The following is an 18,503-nucleotide window of genomic DNA, read 5'->3' on the forward strand; positions in this document are numbered from 1 at the left end:
CCTTGTCCCGCAGAGGGGGTCAGTACCAGGGATACTGGAATTAGGCGGCAGAGGAGGACCAAATTATGTGGCATGGTTGAGTAAATGTTGTGGCAAGAAAAGGCAAAATTTGAAGCTTAATGCGGCACATTTTGTGTTATTTTTTCTTCGTTATTTTGGCATTTTACCACATGAAAGCGCTTTCTGGGCAAAGGTTTCAGCTCATTAGTACCACTTTGATACCCAAATACAGAAATAAGCAACAAAAAGGTGTGACGGGCCTTCCACTGCTCTGTAACACACGTGGCTGTGTTTCTATTAAGTTTTTATCCATTTGAGCTAGAAACAATTTTGTTTGCTGAAATCTGCAGATTATGCAAGAGATGAGAGTATGTGGCAATGTGGAAAATTCATAATTCTGCCGAAAACGCCGCGAAATCACATAATTCCTGTGGCACTGGTCCACACAAACCAATTTGCCAGTTGTTTCACCTGACCAGAAGCAGAAGGAACTATGCGAATTTGTTGGCAATTAAACTTACTCTTGCTAGAGAGCTCTTCATTTAGCACCAAAGCTACATAGTCTTTTTTTATGTCCTTACAAAGTTGTTCACAGAGCCGCCCCCCCCCCCCCATGCGTTTAAGCTGTTCCACATTTTCAAGATATTTTAGGTGAGCATTTTCTGTGGGTCCAGCAGTATCATGTAAAGTTTATTTATCTCCCCTCCTATTACTTGATGATGTCATTTTGACTAATCCTTGTTGACCTCTATTGTTTATCATTTGTACTATAACTACCTTTCATGTTCCTGTAAAGCGCTCTGTCATCCGACTGGGTCTCACCAATACCTTTTTTTTTTTTCCTTTTTCTTTATTGTTTTCTTGTGCACTACAAATACATCTCGTTGTTCTCGTAAAGCGCCCTGACACCGACTGGGTCATGTTCTTGCTTCAAAAAACGTTAAAAATATAAATACACTGGAACTCGTTGGACTCGCGGTCAGCTACTGAAACTGCTAGATACATATGAGATGCTTTCTTAAAATCTGAATTCATTACCTAGTTCATAAAGTCCAAAATCTTTTTAGAAATATTCAAAGGGCTTGAATGTACCAATGATGTACAGGATGGTGACTGCCATAACACCACCATTCGTCCATCCTGGTTGTATGATAAGATATCGGGTACCAGAAAATTGTGGTACATTATTATTGTAGGCAAAATAATGCCTACACAAATACAGTATTTTCAGTATATGCTATCTATTTTAATGTGATATTGTCTAAAGTTGTATGTGAAATGTTGTTCTGATGGATACTCCGAACCGCAGATTCCTAATCTTTAGACTATTCCCCAGGTGCCATACTGGATCCGGAAACTTTTCATAGCAGTGCTCCACGCGCTGCTAGGTGGTGCTGTGCGGCTCCGCGTCGACTTCATTTCACCCCAGAAGTGACAGGGTGTAGCTGCATAAAACCGCCACTCCTGTGTGACGATGTCCATTCCTTTCTTTACCTGCCTTGCAAATGTGGATCTGGAGATCCTCTCTCCCTTTTTGTTTGTTTTCGACGATCACCAAAAGTAAACCCAGTGTGCAAAGGAGCGTTGTACCCTCCTAACACGACATGCTTCAACTCATGCTGTGACTGCCAAAAACACATGTTGTTCACTAACCTGCGCAAGATGTGTCTTTGGTACCTGGGTTCGACTCCAAGTTGTGAAATGAGTGTGCCCTTGTGCACCCACAGGCAATCCGAGACCACAAAGCTGTATGTTACCAAACACAGAAAGAAGTTACATACCTCACATATGTCCCACTCTAAGTCGAGAGCGCTGTCTCGCGACTTCTCCTGAAGCTACTCTGTAAGAAGCTGGCTCTCTATATAGTGCACTAAAAAGAATTACACTGTGTAGAGTCTAGTGGATCCCCAATTGGAATACAGACGCTAAAGTAGATAGTACTAACGCTCTCTTTTATGGTAGTGTGGGCGAGCAGTTAGGCTTATCAGAGGGCAGTGTTAAGCATTTGTTGTAATCACAGGGGCAATAAATGAGACCAAATTAGAAAAATAACACTTCTTTTTATATATTTTGTAAAACCAAAAACTTAGTTCAAAAGTAAGTACTGTTTTTGTTAACAGTTTTTACTGATATGTAAAACTTCCAAAATTGTGTGCCTTTACACACAATGTAATACTATGGAAGGAAAGGACATATATGCATAACAATAAGTACAGTCTGTTTCAGGGGTTCACCGCTGGGTTTAAGATTGTAGTGGGCCAAGGTCCAAAGTACTTCCAGCAGTTCTCCTGGAACTGCCTGGGTTTAGCCAGGGGCAGGGTGCTGGTTAGGTTGGTAGCTGTGCGCGCTACGGGGAAGGGGGGCATCTGGAAACAGGGGGACTTGGGGTCAAGTCTGAGAGCTCCCAAATGGGGGCTTGGGTAGCAAGGGCCTTGGAGCAAGGGGGCACAGCTGGTTCTTTGGTACTTAGGCCGGGCGGTTTGGGTGCAGAGTGGTTAGGTCGACTGGGTTGGATGCGCAAGGTGCTCCTTATACTTAGGGACAGACAGCTGGCAGGGGCAAAATCAGTACAACTGGGCCACTCACAAAGTGGGTCTTTGTGATGCTGACATCCCTCAACGAATGCTCGGTCGTAGTGTAGTGAAAATCTGGATTGGACTCTCGCCGTTGGTGTTTGGTGCAGGGTGTCCGGTGCCCTGAGGATTGGTACTGCATGGCTCCGGTTGCTCTTGGTGTCTACACACTGGGTGGGGATACAGATTTGACCCTCAAAAGCACCAGTACCTCTTCCTGGTCATTTGCAGCGTCGGTTTGGCGGGGGAGGTGCAAGGCGGTGGACCGGACTCTGCTTCTCGGTGCCTGCGGACTGCAGGAGAGTAGCTCTTCTACTCCAAGGGAGACTGTAGATATTAGTTCAAAGTGCTGACAAGCTACCCAGGCCTGTGGTAGAACTCTAGCTTTTAGGACGAGCGAGTCATCGTGTCGCGATTGTCGAGAGAGTTGTGAGAGGGCAGCGATTTGGGTCTTCTACAGTTTTCGCCAGGATGTGACTCTTCATCTTTCGTCTCTAGATCCGTCGAATCTGAGTTCTTGGCTTCAGGGATGCCACCTACATACTCAATTTAGAGGCTTTAAGGGGAGTGACTAGTAGTAGCCAATGGGCTACCTACCTTTAGGGTGTCTACGCCCTCTATATGACCACTTTGTGTGGGAAGTGGGCATAACTTGACCCTAGAAGGCTAATTTAGTCCAAAACAAGATGGAGGAATCTGAAACGGTGGTGTCCACATCAGCCAGCCCACTTTGATGGTGGTGTTGGCTTGGTGTGGACACACCTCCTAATCTAACAAATTTTCCCACTTGTCTTACTGCCAAAAAGTGGGGTCAGGGCAGGGAGAGGCCTGGGTCACAAAACAAAGGTGGCAGGCAGGGGCTTTGAAGTTTCCCGCCCTGGACCAGGCTTTGTTCCCGACCTCTGGGAGCAATGGCTCTCACCTCAGGAGGTCAGAAACTTGCCTAGGGTGGCTGGCTGGTCGAGACCAGTCTGTCAACACACTAGTAGTCGGTAGGTTTTCAGGGGGCACCTCTAAGGTGCCCTCTGGGGGCATTTATTAATAAATCCAGCACTGGCATCAGTGTGTTTTTTTTTTTTTTTAACACAAGATGTTTGACAGCAAACATCTGGGGGTTCAGTGAAGCCATTATGTACCTGGGGAACTCATAATCAAGAGTGTCCTGCCCATGTACTCGCTATGGTTACCCTGGGCACTTGTGGTACCTAAGAATGGACTTCGATATCACAGGGACATATCCATTCATGCAGATATGCCCATACATGGGTATAGTGTGCCCTGCCTTAGGGCTGTAAGACCTCCTATAGGGGTGACTTATCTATACCATATATACCACATGTAGTGCTTGGCAGGAATGGCACACATAGATGTGTGCCATGTAGAATGTTCACTTTTCTCTGCAACGAGACACGCAGGCTGCAATGACAGTTTTCATGAGCTTGCTGAGGGGTCTCTTAGGGTTGCACAATAAATGCAGCACTTAGGGACCCTCTTTAGTCCCAATGCACTGGGCACCAGGGGTACCATTTACTAAAGATTTACTTGGAGTCTAAAGTGGTGCCAATTGTGGAACAATGTTACAGTTTAGGGAAAGAACACTGTTACTGGGGACCTGGTTAGCAGGAATCCAGTACACTTTCAAAGTTGCATCAGATACCAGGCAAAAAGTGTGGGGTAACCATGTCAGAAAGGGAACTTTACTACACACTCTCATGAGATGTTCTCTTTGCAGTCACGGTTCAGTAAGTTCAAGTCCAAGCGCATGAAGATGAAGCTGGATTCAATCCCTTCCCTCCATTCTCTCTCAGAAGAGATATAGCATGGGCATAAATGTGCCGACTGATCTTGCTTCTGGTCTCCAGTTGAGGAGTCGATTTTGCAGTTGGTCCCAAAGTGTCCCAAGTTCCCATGGCCATCGGCGACGCCGCATCAGGTTTTGGCCTTGCTTCATATTTGTGCCACTCTACTTAACTTCCCCTGGGGAACTTTCATTCCCTAGTAAGCCACTGGGGCTCCCATTCAGATTACCAAGAGCAGATCCATCCTCGGTGCCATCTGAACCCCTAGGACCTTAGTCTGACCCTATCCCAACATCACTGCAAAGGCATCCTCAGAGGCTCCTCTGTCCTTTTGGCTCTGACTCTAACCAGTGCTTGCTACCACTCAGATAGCAATGATGGGAATGATTTACCCCCACATTATGGTGATGATGATGATGCAAGCTTTTACATAAACTTAAACGAGGCCAGTGGGCTTGATACTTACCGTGCTACAGGGTTGCTTTCATCCCTTGGAGCCCCATTGGAAGAGAATGCATCATTTGCTGTTGTAATTAGACGGACAGCTGATGTCCTGGACCTACAACTGCATTAAGTTAAAGTCAAGACAAATGCCCTTCCTAAGGTTTTACCACCTAGGCCAGCCTCATCTGAGCCCTTGATACCATTCAATGGAGCCTGAACGGTTACTTAATGGGCATGTGATTGAAATGCTGTTCATGTGCACATGTGAATAGGTAGGTAGCCTGACGCCATTGAATGGCTTCTGGTGACCCTGCTTTCATTATACAGCATCATACTTTAGAGAGTCTGGTGGTCCAGGCTTTCACCAACAAGTGGAACCTCAATTTGTTCCCTACCACCCCTCCCTCCCTTCCTCCTCGACAGGGAGTTGAAGGGGATTGATGAATTTGAAAAATAAATGTTCTCCTAGGTCCGTCAATGCAGTTTGGTTATTAGGAGGATACATGCATGCCCTCTCAAGACATGGCCAGCAAGATCTTCCTGGTGGTCTTGGAAGAGCTTAGGGTGTCACTGGCACAAACTATTCAGGATGTGACCAAGTATGTAATTCGTGCTGGTCTTGATACTACTGATTGTCTTGGATAGGCAGTTGGCGCCAGGGTGGTGCTCCCTTGCCATGCATGGATGTAATCCATAGCTTTCTCAGGAGACTACAGGCCTCCCTTCTGGATATACCTTTCAATGGCTCATGTTTGTTCTGTAACAAAGCTGATTCATCCCTAGACCGCTTTAAGGATAGCAGGGCCATAGCACCGCTCTCTGGGTCTTTTTTTACCTCTGCCAGATTGTTCCTCGCCAGTTGAAGAAATTCCAAGGCTATTCCAGGGGGTTTGGCATACAGGCAACCCCAGTCGCTCCAGCTGCCTTTTCAAACACCCTAGTCTTTTAGTGCCCAATGGCGTTGCTTTGGCAGCTTGCAGATCATTTGGGACACCAATCTTCCCATTCACTCTCCTCTGTGGCAACAGCCTCCAAGCCGCTTAAGCTTGCCTTTAGCAGTGTACAACCACCATGTTGGAGGCAGACTCCACTACTTTTTCCTAGAGTGACCAATCATCACATCCGACAGGCAGGTCCTCCAATTAGTTCAGCATGGGAATGCCACTCCCATTTCTTTATGCCCCACCGCATCTCTCTCCCACACTAGATTGGCTGTTGAAAGAGCACCTGTCCATTCTAATGCAGGAGGTTCGAGCTTTACTCTCCAAAGAAGACATCAAGAGGGTTCCCGTATCGGCAATAGGGACAGTTTGTTATTCTCACTATTTCCTTGTACCGAGGATAAGGGGCTTCAGCCCATTCTGGTTCTTTGCCTTCTGAATACCTTTCAATGCAAGCACAAATTCAGAATGCTCCTGCTGGCGCAGTTTCTGTCTATCTTGGATCTGGATGACTGGATGGTGGCCTTGGATCTGCAGGACGCAATTTTTCATATATGTTTCCTACAGTCCCACAGACGTTACCTGCGGGTCAAGGTAGGCCAGTTTGCTGTACTTCATTGCAACCTCATTAAGGCCCCTCAGGTGCTCATGTAAGTGATAACAGTGGTCATCGCCCAGCTTCAAAGGTTGGGGATATTAGTATTCCCTTACCTCAATGTCTAGCTGTTGAAGGCCAGCTTGCTACAGTCAGTTGGAGACCACCTCCAGACGACGGCAAGCCTCCTAACATCGTCAGGGTTCGAGGAGATGAAGTCGCACCTGACTCCTTCCCAGAGGCTTCTCTTCATTCCCCCTTCTGTCCACTTACTCAGTGCTCGATTTAATAATCCGCACCAAATCCAGTGCTCCCTCTGATCCTTGCCCGCCCAAGTGCTACAAGAAGTAGCTACCACCATAGTCCCAGTTTTAACAAGTTTGTTAAATGATGTCATCCAGGTAGGCTCTTTTCCATCAGATTGGAAAAAAGCTTCTACTCTTCACCTATTAAAGAAGCCATTGCTGGATCCCACAGTAGTGAAACCCTATCGACCCATATCATGTTTGCCCTTCCCAGCAGAGGTTTTAGAAAAGCACCTCAATAATACCCTCTCCAAGTTTTTAGAAAATAACGAGCTCTTGAACAAGGCTCTGTTTGGCTTTAAGACCAACAATGGCACAGTTTCAGCTCTGGTTGTAGTTGCTGAGGCGATCAGAAACATTATGGGCAATGGAGAGACAGCTGTGGTGGGAACTGCTTAAAGCTTAACTCAGAAAAACCGAGGTTTTCCTTTTCGGAAAGGATATGTCTTGTGCCTGGTGGCCTCAGATCTTAAGTTATCCTCCTACACCTGTAACCAAAGTCAAGAACCTTGAGGTTATTTTTGATACAGAATTTTCCTTCAAGGATCACATCAGTAAACTAACAGTATCTTGTTTCTCTTTGTTGAGAACAATCATAAATGTCTTAACTTTCATCTCCTTTGACATACAAAAGTCGGCAGTCCTTGCACTGGTGTTATCCATACCGGAATATTGCAATGTTCTTTATCTAGGTATCTCTCATAGCTCTTTAACTAAGCTTCAGATATTGCAAAATGCAGCTGGACACCTTTTGAAAAAGATTCCCAAATTCAAGTTTGTTTCTGTTGCCCAGACGAGGTTTCGTTGGCACCCTATAAAAATAGGGTGGCCTTTAAGGCCTTATGCTTGGTACACAAAGCCCTGCACGGCTGTGGACCAGATTTTCTGAGAAGGAAGATAGTACAGTACTCTCCGAACAAACTGTTGCGTTCAGCAGCTTATAAATCAGTCTCTGTGTCAAAAATCAAGAAAGTCTCTTGTCGTGGTAGAAGTTTTATTTACCTAACCTATCATCTTTGGAACAAGATACCTATGCACCTCAAAAGTCAGGCTAACCCACTTAACTTAAGGAAGAAACTAAAATCTTGGCTGTTTTCCCATCCATATTAAGATTTTCGCCAAACTTAGATATAGATCAGTATAAGATTTATGTCAGCGCTAAGATGAGCTTTCCTGTATAAGATTTAGTTCAGGGCCTTTGCTCCGCTGCAACCAGTACAGGACATAGGGATATGGTCTGATGTTTCAGCCATAGTCCTGAATCTCAGTGAGAGCAGCTCTGAGGCTTCTTGGTCTGTTGGCCTCATGCTTCCTGCTGTCAACTATGCCAGGTTGCATATGGGGTTCTGCAGTGGAATCTGAAGTCCCAGTGGGCCCAACACCAACGCAGCCTGTCAGATACTATCCAGGTTTTGGAGGTAACTGCACGCGATCTGCAGTGGGGTTGCTTGACCGCAATTGGACCAGCAGCAGACCTCTCTTCCCTCAGAGTTGAAGGTGGTAACATGCGTCCCTGCTGGATGGGGAGGTCATCTTGGGGAGGTGGAGCTTAGAGGACTCTGGTCTCCGGCTCCATATCAATCTGTTGGAGTTGCGAGTGATTTGTCTGTCACTGAAGGCCTTCCTACCGTCCATCAAGGGGAGGTTGGTACAGGTTTTCACGAACACCACCACCACCTTGTGGTCCTGCAACCAGCAGGGCGGAGTGAGATCCTGGGTCCTGCGCCAAGAGGATCGGCACCTCTTGAGTTGGCTGGAATGTCAGGGCAAATCACGATCATGAACCATCTGGTGGGATCCTTGAATATCAAGGCAGACAAGATCAGTCAGTGGTGCTTTGCGGATCATGAATGGTGACTGCAATCTGAGGTAGCACAGGGCATCATTGAACAGTTGGCTAGACGTTTTTGCCACCATCTAGAATGTGCAGTGTCAAAACCTGTGCAGGTTAGTTTTCACAAAAAATCCTTTGCAAGGAGATGCAGCGTTCGAGATGAATGGAACAACAGACTCCTGTATGTCTTTCTGCCATTGCCTCTCCTGACTGGAGTTCTTAAGAAGATCAGCAACAACCGGGCCCAAGTCATCCTAGTGGCTATGGATTGGGCCAGAAGAGTGTGGTACCTCGAGCTTTGTGACATGAGTGTCTGCCCCCAATCAGGTTGCCACTCTCCTGTCACAGCAGCAAGGCAGAGTTCTGCACCCGAACCTGCACAATCTACACCTCCATGCGAGGAGAATGAGCATTGAAAGTGGAGAGTATTTGACCTGAGGTTGTGGATTCCATCTTAGCTGGTAGACGTCCGTCTACGAAGTCCATTTACACCGGGTGCTGGGACAAATTTAAGCCTTGTGTGGAGTCCACAAAACAGACCCTTGGAAAGCCAAACTGTTGAATGTTTTATTGCTTTTATTTTTGGTCCAGCAAGGCCTTGCAGTGGGTATTATTAACATTTGTTGGCCCTTTCAGCCTCTATGTGCTTGCTGGAACACCCATCCTTGTAGAAACCACCTGTTGTGATGCTGTTTCAAAAAGGCTTATCAAACGTTCTTTGCTAAACCATTTGTGATGCCATAGTGGGACCTTACCTTGGTCTTGACCTACATGTGAACTCCCTTCAAGCCGATGCACAGGTGTTCGCTTCCTTATTGCAATCACTTCGGCTCATCACATGAGTGTCGGTTGGTGCAACTGCCCCACAACATATTTTTTTAGGACAAGTTAGGGCTGAGGATTCAGCCAGCCTTCTTGCCTAAAGTCATGGCTTTCTTCCAAGCTGGGCAATCCATCACTCTATCATCCTACATTCCTCCCCCTCACTCCTCGGAAGAAAGGCTCCAACAGTTGGATCCCAACAGGGCTTTTACATTCGTGCCAAGGACCACAGAATAGACAATCAGCGTTTTGTGGAGTTCTCTGTGGGGGAAAAAAGGGAAGGCTGTGCAAAAGACGACCCAATTGAGGTGGATAGTCCTCTACATTAGGATCTGCTACGCACTGGTCAAGATGCAGCCGCATAAGGGCTGAGGACCCATTCCACCAGGGCTAACGCTGCTACTGCTGCATTTGCAACCAGAGTGCATGTTGTTGACATCTGCCAGGTTCGAACGTGAGCATCAGCCCATACGTTAACAAAGCACTACTGCCTTGACAGTCAGGTCCTGAGGGAAAGAAATTTTGCCCATTCGGTCCTGCAAGAGTTTTTGGTCTGAGTTCACTACAAAGACCCTTCACCTTGGGAGGTACTGCTTTGGTATCCAGTCTAAATGAGTAATCTGCGGTTAGAAATATTTATCAGAATAACAAGTTATTTACCTATGACAATGCTCTTTCTGATGGATACTCTAACTGCAAATTCTCACTGCCCTCCCACCTCTCCGTACTGTTGAGTGGCCTCTAGTGTCTACAAAGGTCCCAAAGTAGAGATCTGAAAACTGGTACCTACATTTGTTTTGTGCTCAGTATCAGAGGGCATGGAAAAAGTGAAGCAAAAAAGTGACATCCGCAAGCATGTGTGGCATTTATACGTGGCTTTGAACCGTCAATCCAAACCGGAACAAAGCCTATGCGGAGCTGAATAGCGCCACCTAGCAGTGTATGTGAGCACTGGTGTGAAAAGTTTCCACACCCAGTTTGTCACTTGGATAGAGAATCCACCAGAAAGAGCATTACCAAAGCTAAGTAACTGTTTCTTCTTGGTATATACCTACCATATAGGGGAGAAAAAATATAACAGTAAACTACATAGCATCTACTAAAAATATTACGGCAATCCTAACCCTAGCCCTGAAAGTAATCCTAACACTTGCCTAATACTTAATCTTTATGCGAAAAAACGTTTTCTGTTCCCTGGTAGCAGTTCTTCCCTATGATATTCTTCCCTCCAGCCTTCTGATTTTGGTACATCCCTACACCATCAAGTTTGGAAAAATGCTTCAGAGTCCATACGGATGCCTCTTTTTAAATGGATACCCATGTGGCCAGTTTTTACTATCACTTCCAACTGTACTGTTATGAGAGAAATTAGCCCTAAAGTAAATCTGCTGTCAGAGGGTTGACTGAAGGCTTGACTATTACAATCTTGCCTATGTAGGCATTTTAGGAAGCCATTTTGTCTAGTGAGGCAAATTCTCCCGCCACCGTGCAAAACACTGTTTCTTTAATGCAACCTCATTTACACCTTAGTAGTGCAGGACAGAGCTGGAAGTCAACTTCAGATAATGTGTGTTAAAGGTTAGCAGTACCAACACAACACTTGCATCAAGAGACCACGTTAATAAAATCCAAAATATATTACACTTCTAATAAAGCTAAAACAACAAATATTGGATGAGTTACTGCAAAGGTATATTGTTTTAAAGTGATCGCTCCAGCCCACATGGTTTCTCCGTTTTGCGTGAAGAGTGAATGAAAGTTTCTGCATAGTAATACTAATTGACCACTGCATGCATCGTCACATGGCACGACTCCAAGCACCAGGCTTCTCTGGTGCAGACATCTTGTGCAGACAGAACAGTTCACTGCTTCCAAACTTCAAATTTCATGTGTGGGTGTCCCTCGCTTGTGTCGTCAGAGCTGACAGAGTATCTTCTGGTCTTTCTGAATCTACTTAAGCCACTTTCCTCCTCCTTAGTTACCGGCTCAGTTGTTGGTGTTGACACCAAAGTCCTTGCTTTTCTCCAGAGTCCTCTTTCCAGATACCAGTTAACAATGAGTGTAACTTAGCTTTGAAACTTGATTTTCGTTTCCCAACATGAATCTTCTTTTGTAGACAAAACACACTAGGCTTGGTCAGGGCGGGTCAAGCTCCCACCCAGGGGAGCTGTCTCTAATTCTCTTTCAGGTCTTTCTCCATAGTTAGACGTCCACCTCTGCCTCTTGGAAGTCTCAGAGGTCTGAGTTCCGGAGTCTACACACGTCTACCCACCACTTAAGGGGAAGTTTATTTCGGAGTCCTGTAGGCCACAGGTGGCAGAAATATAGAAGTATGCATGTGTCAAAACCAAGGCTTTGATCTGAAACACCATCAGATGTAGCAACTACCACCCAGGCTACTCCTCAGTTTACGAAAAGAAGATTAGTAGTAGCATTCCCAGAAGGGAAAGACCACACATCAAAAAGAGGAAAACAACAATATAATGAACTAACAAGTATAAGCCTAAGTAATAATCCAAGGGTAAGTATATCGGGATGCTGGGTAACAATGGGCACCTACTACCAAACGGTGCTATTGGCAAGGTACAAAGAACATTCACCTGAACAATAATGAAAAGAGCTATTACCGCACACCCTTATTAGTTACAATCAATCCAAAACAGCATATATTGTATTTTTGAGTGTCATAACCCAATCTTTACAGATCATAAAGTCCAATGGCGAGTAGAATGTATTCCACTCCCATATAGGTTTTCAGAGGTAATCCACGAACATCATCCATAGAAAAATTCCTTTTATTGTTGTAAACAAAATTCCCAGCAGTTACTGAAGCCGAAGCCAACACGTGTTTAGTCTGTACACATCCGTATTCAGACTTTCTCAAGGCAAGTAAGCTATGCTGTCCGTCAAAGGTCCAAACGGCAAAACAAAGTTGGTACGCGTAGTCTGTGGTATGCAATATAAGTTCCTAAAAACAAGTCACAGTTCATCCAAAAATTCTGGCAAGTCAAAAAAGTTGTAGTACGTCCTCAAACGTCCACAGCCACCCATGTGTAAGTCTTAGCAACTTGTACCCCGGTCCCCAAATAATGGCCAGCAGTAAAAGGAGGACTGGTTTGAGTACAACTTAGTAACATCCGGCGTCAAGTATGCAAGTGGTAACCTCAATTCAAACATCCATTACTACACACCAGAAGTACCTTCAGAGGGCCAAACCATGATAAGTCGGTCACCTCATAAAGTGGACTAGTCAACACTATACTGCTCTTGTGTACCCGTCAGAGCCGCGACTGTTGGAAAAACGGTCGCGGCTCTGACGGGTACACAGGAGCAGTTACTACTGGCCATTATTTGGGGACCGGGGTGCAAGTTGCTAAGACTTACACATGGGTGGCTGTGGACGTTTGAGGACGTACTACAACTTTTTTGACTCGCCAGAATTTTTGGATGAACTGTGACTTGTTGTTAGGAACTTATATTGCATACCACAGACTACGCGTACCAACTTCGTTTTGCGGTTTGGACCTTTGACGGACAGCATAGCTTACTTGCCTTGAGAAAGTCTGAATTCGGATGTGTACAGACGAAACACGTGTTGGCTTCGGCTTCAGTAACTGCTGGGAATTTTGTTTACAACACGATGTTCGTGGATTACCTCTGAAAACCTATATGGGAGTGGAATTCATTATACTCGCTATTGGACTTTAGGATCTGTAAAGTTTGGGTTATGACACTCAAATATCCAATATATGCTGTTTTGGATTGATTGTAACTAATAAGGGTGTGCGGTAATAGCTCTTTTCATTATTACTCCTCAGTTTACTACAGGTCTCTCCTTCATGGTGAAGACCCTGCTAAGTGAATGGTTAGTTCAAAGCTATCAAACATTTGCACCAGTAACCTACAAATCTGGGCTGCCCTTGCGTAGCCCGGTTACACTGATTCCCTGCCATGGAAAACAAGGCTGGTCTCGCCCAAACTGGCTTGGTGATCCCTGATCTTAGGCTTAAATTGACAGCAGGGTGAAAACGTATATCTCCCCATTCTAGCATCCCAGATTTGCTAGTCCTTTGATGGTTTCCTGTAGCAATGTCTACCCTCCCCCATACGCATTCCTTTCTTATCTGCTCTTGTGATTCCTAGGAAAGTGGCTGTAACCTTCTCCACCCACATAAGTGCAGACCCCTGTGAGATCCTGAAAAGGCCTTCCAGGCCAGAGTCTGAGCCTTATTCCTACGGGCTAGGTCTTGGGGAGGTTTGGGAGAGGTCGCTAAACCCTGAAGAATACCAGTCACATAATTCCAACATGGACTGGTGTGAGGACTTGAGGGAGGCCAGTGTACTGGACACTTCCCCCAGATACTGGCATGCTTTGTCCCCCTACTGTGGCTACCGAGGCGAGAGTGGCTTTTTGTATGGCAGGGAGAAGGGAAGCAGAGGTCCTGGACCTTAGGCTACCTTCAGTGGCAGTAGAGACTAACGCACCGCCTATGTTCCAATGCGAGCATTGCGCTCCGCTGACCATCATCTGCTGTGCGTTCCACGGGTTCGCCGATGTAGAGCAGGGGGTCATTCTTTCAAAGCCCAGGCCCCTGCACTATGGATTTCTATCCCACTGGCTACCCGCAGCACTCACGATCATTGGGCTGTACACCTTAGACAAGAAAATGTATTCTTCCACCAGCCTGGCCCTGCGGTCGGTTAACACCAAGTGCCTTTTGGGCCATTATTTCCATGCCCTAGGGGATTCAGTTGCGTAGGTGCTCCCCGTGGGTCCGATGGAAGCCCAGGTCATACTTTCTCAAGCTGCTGCAGATGGGAGAGATGGAGCTAAATTCACAATCTCATGTTGACTGGATACCACTGACTCACTTGGCAGAGCGGTTTGATCATTGGTGGCTTTACAGTGCCATGCCTGGTTGAGAACCACTGCCTTTCAGGGATGTCCAGTTGTCTCTTGTGGACATGCCATTTGATGACTCTGCATCTTCGGACCCAAGGCAGACTTGGCATTGGAGAGCTTCAAGGACACAAGAGCTATGGCCAGGTCCTTGTGCCTTTCCATGGCCCCTCCCCAACTTCCGTCCGCTTTTCTCTCCTTTCAGGACCACAGAAGGGGCTTTCAACTGTATCTTTACCAGCCCAGCCACTTCGGCGCGGTACCTACATACCCCATAAGTCAAGCAGCCATAGGTGAGGCCAGTCCACCACTCCCCCGGCAGCGGCAGCCTCCAAACCACTTTAGTTTGCCCTCTTACCATCATGGGCACCCGGTGGGAGGTAGACGCCATCACCTGCCCCACTGGAGGTCTATAACATCAGAATGATGGGTTCTTCAGATTGTCTGAAGGGGTTACTCCTTCCCCTTCATGACTACACCTCCACCCATGCCATCCACTTGCGAAAGATTCATGAAGGACCATCTCTCCTTGCTCTGCCAGGAAGTGACGGTTCTCTCAGCCGAGGGAGCCACAGTGAGGGTGTGGGCAACAGAAGTCAGTCGTGATTGTTCTTCCTGCTATTTTCTGTTGCCCAAGAACAAAGGAGACCTTCATCCTATCCTAGACTTGCACCCACTCAATTTCTTCCTCAATAAGAAGTTCAAGACAATCACATTCGCTCAATTCCTGTCTGCAATGGATTCTGGAGACTGGATGGTAGCGTTGGGCTTGCAGGACACATACTTCCTCATGCGGTTCATGGTGGGCCACAAGCCCTTTCAGTTCGCCTAGCTTCCTTTTGACCTTCCCAGCACCCCTCGGGTGTTCACCAAGGTAATGGCGGTGGTTGCAGCTCATCTGCATAGATCAGGGTTGCCAATCTTCTTTGAATGACTGATTGTTGCAGGTGGGCTCACCCCAGGCTGTCGTCTCCCACCTCTAGACTATGACGAACCGCCTGCATTTGCTGGGGTTCACTATCAATGTACCAGTCACACCTGACTCCCTCTCAGACGCTCCATTTCACCGAAGCTTTTCCGGACACGGTGCAGTTTCAGGCCTATTCTCCCGAATGGCGAGTCAAGGATATTCAGGCTATGATACCTATGTTTCAGCCTCTATCCTGGATTTCGGTGAGACTAACTATGAGACTGCTGGGCCTCATGGCCTCCTTTATCCTGCTAGTGACAAATGCCTGCTGGCATATGCAGGCTCTGCAGTGGGACCTGAGGTTCCAGTGGGCGCAGCCTCAGGGGAATCTCTCTGCCATGGTCCAGATCTTGGAAGAAACTGCAAAAGTTCTGCAGTGGTGGTGAACAAACACCAATTGGGTCAGCGCCAGGCCTTTCCCCCATCCAGATCTGACAGTAGTGACGGAAGCGTCACTCCTGGGATGGGGCAGCCATCTGGGAGAGGCAGAGATTAGAGGCCTGCTGTAGCCTCCGGTGGAATCTGGACTCCACATCAACCTGTTGGAGCTTCGGGAGATCCGGCTGGCATTTAATGTCTTTCTATCCTCCATCTAGAGAAGGCTAGTACAGGTGTTCATGGACAACACCACCGCCATGTGGCACTGCAACCAGCAGGGCAGGGTGGGGTCGTGCACCCTTTGTCAAGAAGCCCTGCATCTCGGAACATGGCTGGTCCATCAGGGCATTTCCCTGATGGTTCAACATCTGCCAAGGTCCCTGAATGCCAGGGCAGACAAATTCAGCCAAAGATGCCTAGTGAATCATGAATGGCGTTTCTATCCGGAAGTGGTGCAAGGTCTCTTTCAACAGTGGGGAGATCCTTGGTTAAATCTGTGCGCCACCACCAAGAACGCGCAACTTCAGCAGTTCTACGCGCTGGAGTTTCTAAGTTGGATTTCGCTCTGACACACATTTTGTTTCGAGTGGAGCACATGCCTCCTATACGCCTTTCCGCCCATACTACTCCTGCCCAGATTTCTCAAAAAGATCAGGAACGACTGGGCCCGTCATTCTTGTGGCTCCGGACAGGGCTTGGAGAGTTTGGTATCCCGAGCCGTTGAGCATGGCCATCGGTCCACCCATCAGGCTGCCTCTTCGGCAGGATTTTCTGTTGCAGCTGCAGGGGAGGGTTCTCCACCCGAACCTGTCAATGCTCTGCCTTTCTACATGGAGATTGAGCAGCAACAGTTGACAGCTTTCAACCTTCCGCCCAAACACTTCACTGTTATCTTAGCAGCCAGGTATACTCCCACCAAGACTGTAAACTCCTGCAGTCGGGGCAAGTTTGAGGCATGGTGTGCAGAAAACAGGTTGACCCTCTTTCTGCACCCCTCACTCAAGTCCTTCTCTTTATCCTTTCTCTTGCCCAGCAGGGCTCTGAGCACCCTAAAGGGATATATTTCTGCCATCTTAGCCTTTCTGTGGTTGCTTGATCAGCCATCCCTCTTTAAATCCCATTTTGCATAAGTTCCTGAAAGGTTTGCAACACATGTTCCGACCTTCATCATGCCTAAGTAGGTCCGTAATCTGGTCTTAATTTTCAGATGTGTGCTCCCTTTGAGCCACTGCACGATTGTCCTCGCTGGCTCCTCACCACCAAGACTGTATTCCTTGTGGCAATAACATCTGCCTGGAGGGTCAGTGAGCTTCAGGCTCTGTCATCCAAGCCTCCTTACCCGAACATCTACCCAGACAAGCTGGTTCTTTGCACTAGAACCTCCTTTCTGCCAAAGTTGTCACTTCCGTTCATGTAGAGAAGTCCATCACCCTGCCTACTTTTACGCTCCACCATATCCCACCAAAGAAGAGGAGTGACTTCACCGTCTGGACCCAAAAAGAGTGTTGTCATTCTACCTTGACGTGTGAAAGAGTTCCGGGTGGACGACCAACTTATCGTGGGGTATGTCGAAGCAAAGAAGGTAATGACTATTCACAAGTGAACGATCTATTGATGGATCGTGCTCTGCATTAAGATCTGCTACGCACTGGCCAAGGAGCAACCCCCTGAGGGCTTGCGTGCTCATTCCATCAGAGCCAAGGCTGCAACCACTGCGTTAGCACATGGAGACACGGTCTCGGACATCTGCCAGGCAGCAACGTGGGCGCCTCTGCACAAATTCACAAAACACTACTGCCAGGACATTCCGGTCCGTTGTAACAGGCACTGTGACCGTTCGGTCCTGCAGGACATTTTGGTGTGAAATTGTTTTGCAAACCCACCTCTGGGGAAGTACTGCTTTGGTATTTATTCTAAGGTAAGGAATCTGCCGCTAGAAGTCTCTATCAGATGTACAAGTTACTTACATTGGGTAATGCCTTCTCTGGTAGACACTCCATCTAGCCACAGATTCCCACCACCAATACTCCCAGCTCTGCGAACGGATTTCTAGGGACAGGGCGGTTCCCCTTTCAGGCCTTAGTTTTCCACACCAGTGGTCAGTGTTCTTTGTGGCTCTGCGCACCTGGTGTGGAAAGTCATGAAAAGGAACGGACGTCAGTGCGATGGGTTGGTGCCTATATAGGCACCGCCCGCGTCACTTACGCCGATGCTGCACGGAGCCAGACGACGCCACCTACCAGCACGCAGGGGTACTGCACACACAATTTTCCGGATCGAGTCTCACGCCTGGAGATAATTCTAAGGTAAGAAATTTACGGCTAGATAGAGTCTCTACCGGATAAGGCATTACCGAAGGAAGTAAATTGTTCATTGCCGCCAAAGGAAGATCTCCATTATCATATTGCTGAAAGTATTTCTCAAGCTACTTGTCTACAAAGGCTCATTTGCCATTGTTCTATCTCTGCAGCTCTCTTATGCATCTGGTTCCCGCAAGGGCCTCTCTCTTGTAGTATATTCATACAAGCCTTATTCAAGCATTCTCTATAGGGTCTCTTGCCCACCGTCCGTCTCTAGCAAACTCTCTTAAGCTTCCTGTCGTCAATGGCACGCTCTCAAGTTTAATATAGTACCCTTAATTGTTCTCTAGAGCACAGCACTGTCCCCCCTCTGACACACTGTCCCCCCTCTGACACACTGTCCCCCCTCTAACACACTGTTCCCCCCCCTGACACACTGTCCCCCCCTCACACACTGTCCCCCCCTCACACACTGTCCCCCCCTCTGACACACTGTCACCCCCTCTGACACACTGTCACCCCCTCTGACACACTGTCACCCCCTCTGACACACTGTCACCCCCTCTGACACACTGTCCCCCCCACTGACACACTGTCCCCCCCACTGACACACTGTCCCCCCCACTGACACACTGTCCCCCC

The 18,503-nt window shown here is 47.3% G+C and overlaps 1 protein-coding gene across 2 annotated transcripts in view; it reads right to left on the bottom strand.

Moving 5' to 3' along the window:
- The window catches only part of LOC146806097 (interleukin-1 receptor type 2-like), a 63,578-nt gene that overhangs the window by 456 nt on the left and 44,619 nt on the right, over positions 1 to 18,503 (bottom strand). The gene's annotated exons all lie outside the window — the stretch shown is intronic.

This window comes from Triturus cristatus, chromosome 8 (assembly GCF_964204655.1).
Source record: "Triturus cristatus chromosome 8, aTriCri1.1, whole genome shotgun sequence".
NCBI classification, from domain to species: Eukaryota; Metazoa; Chordata; class Amphibia; order Caudata; family Salamandridae; genus Triturus; species Triturus cristatus.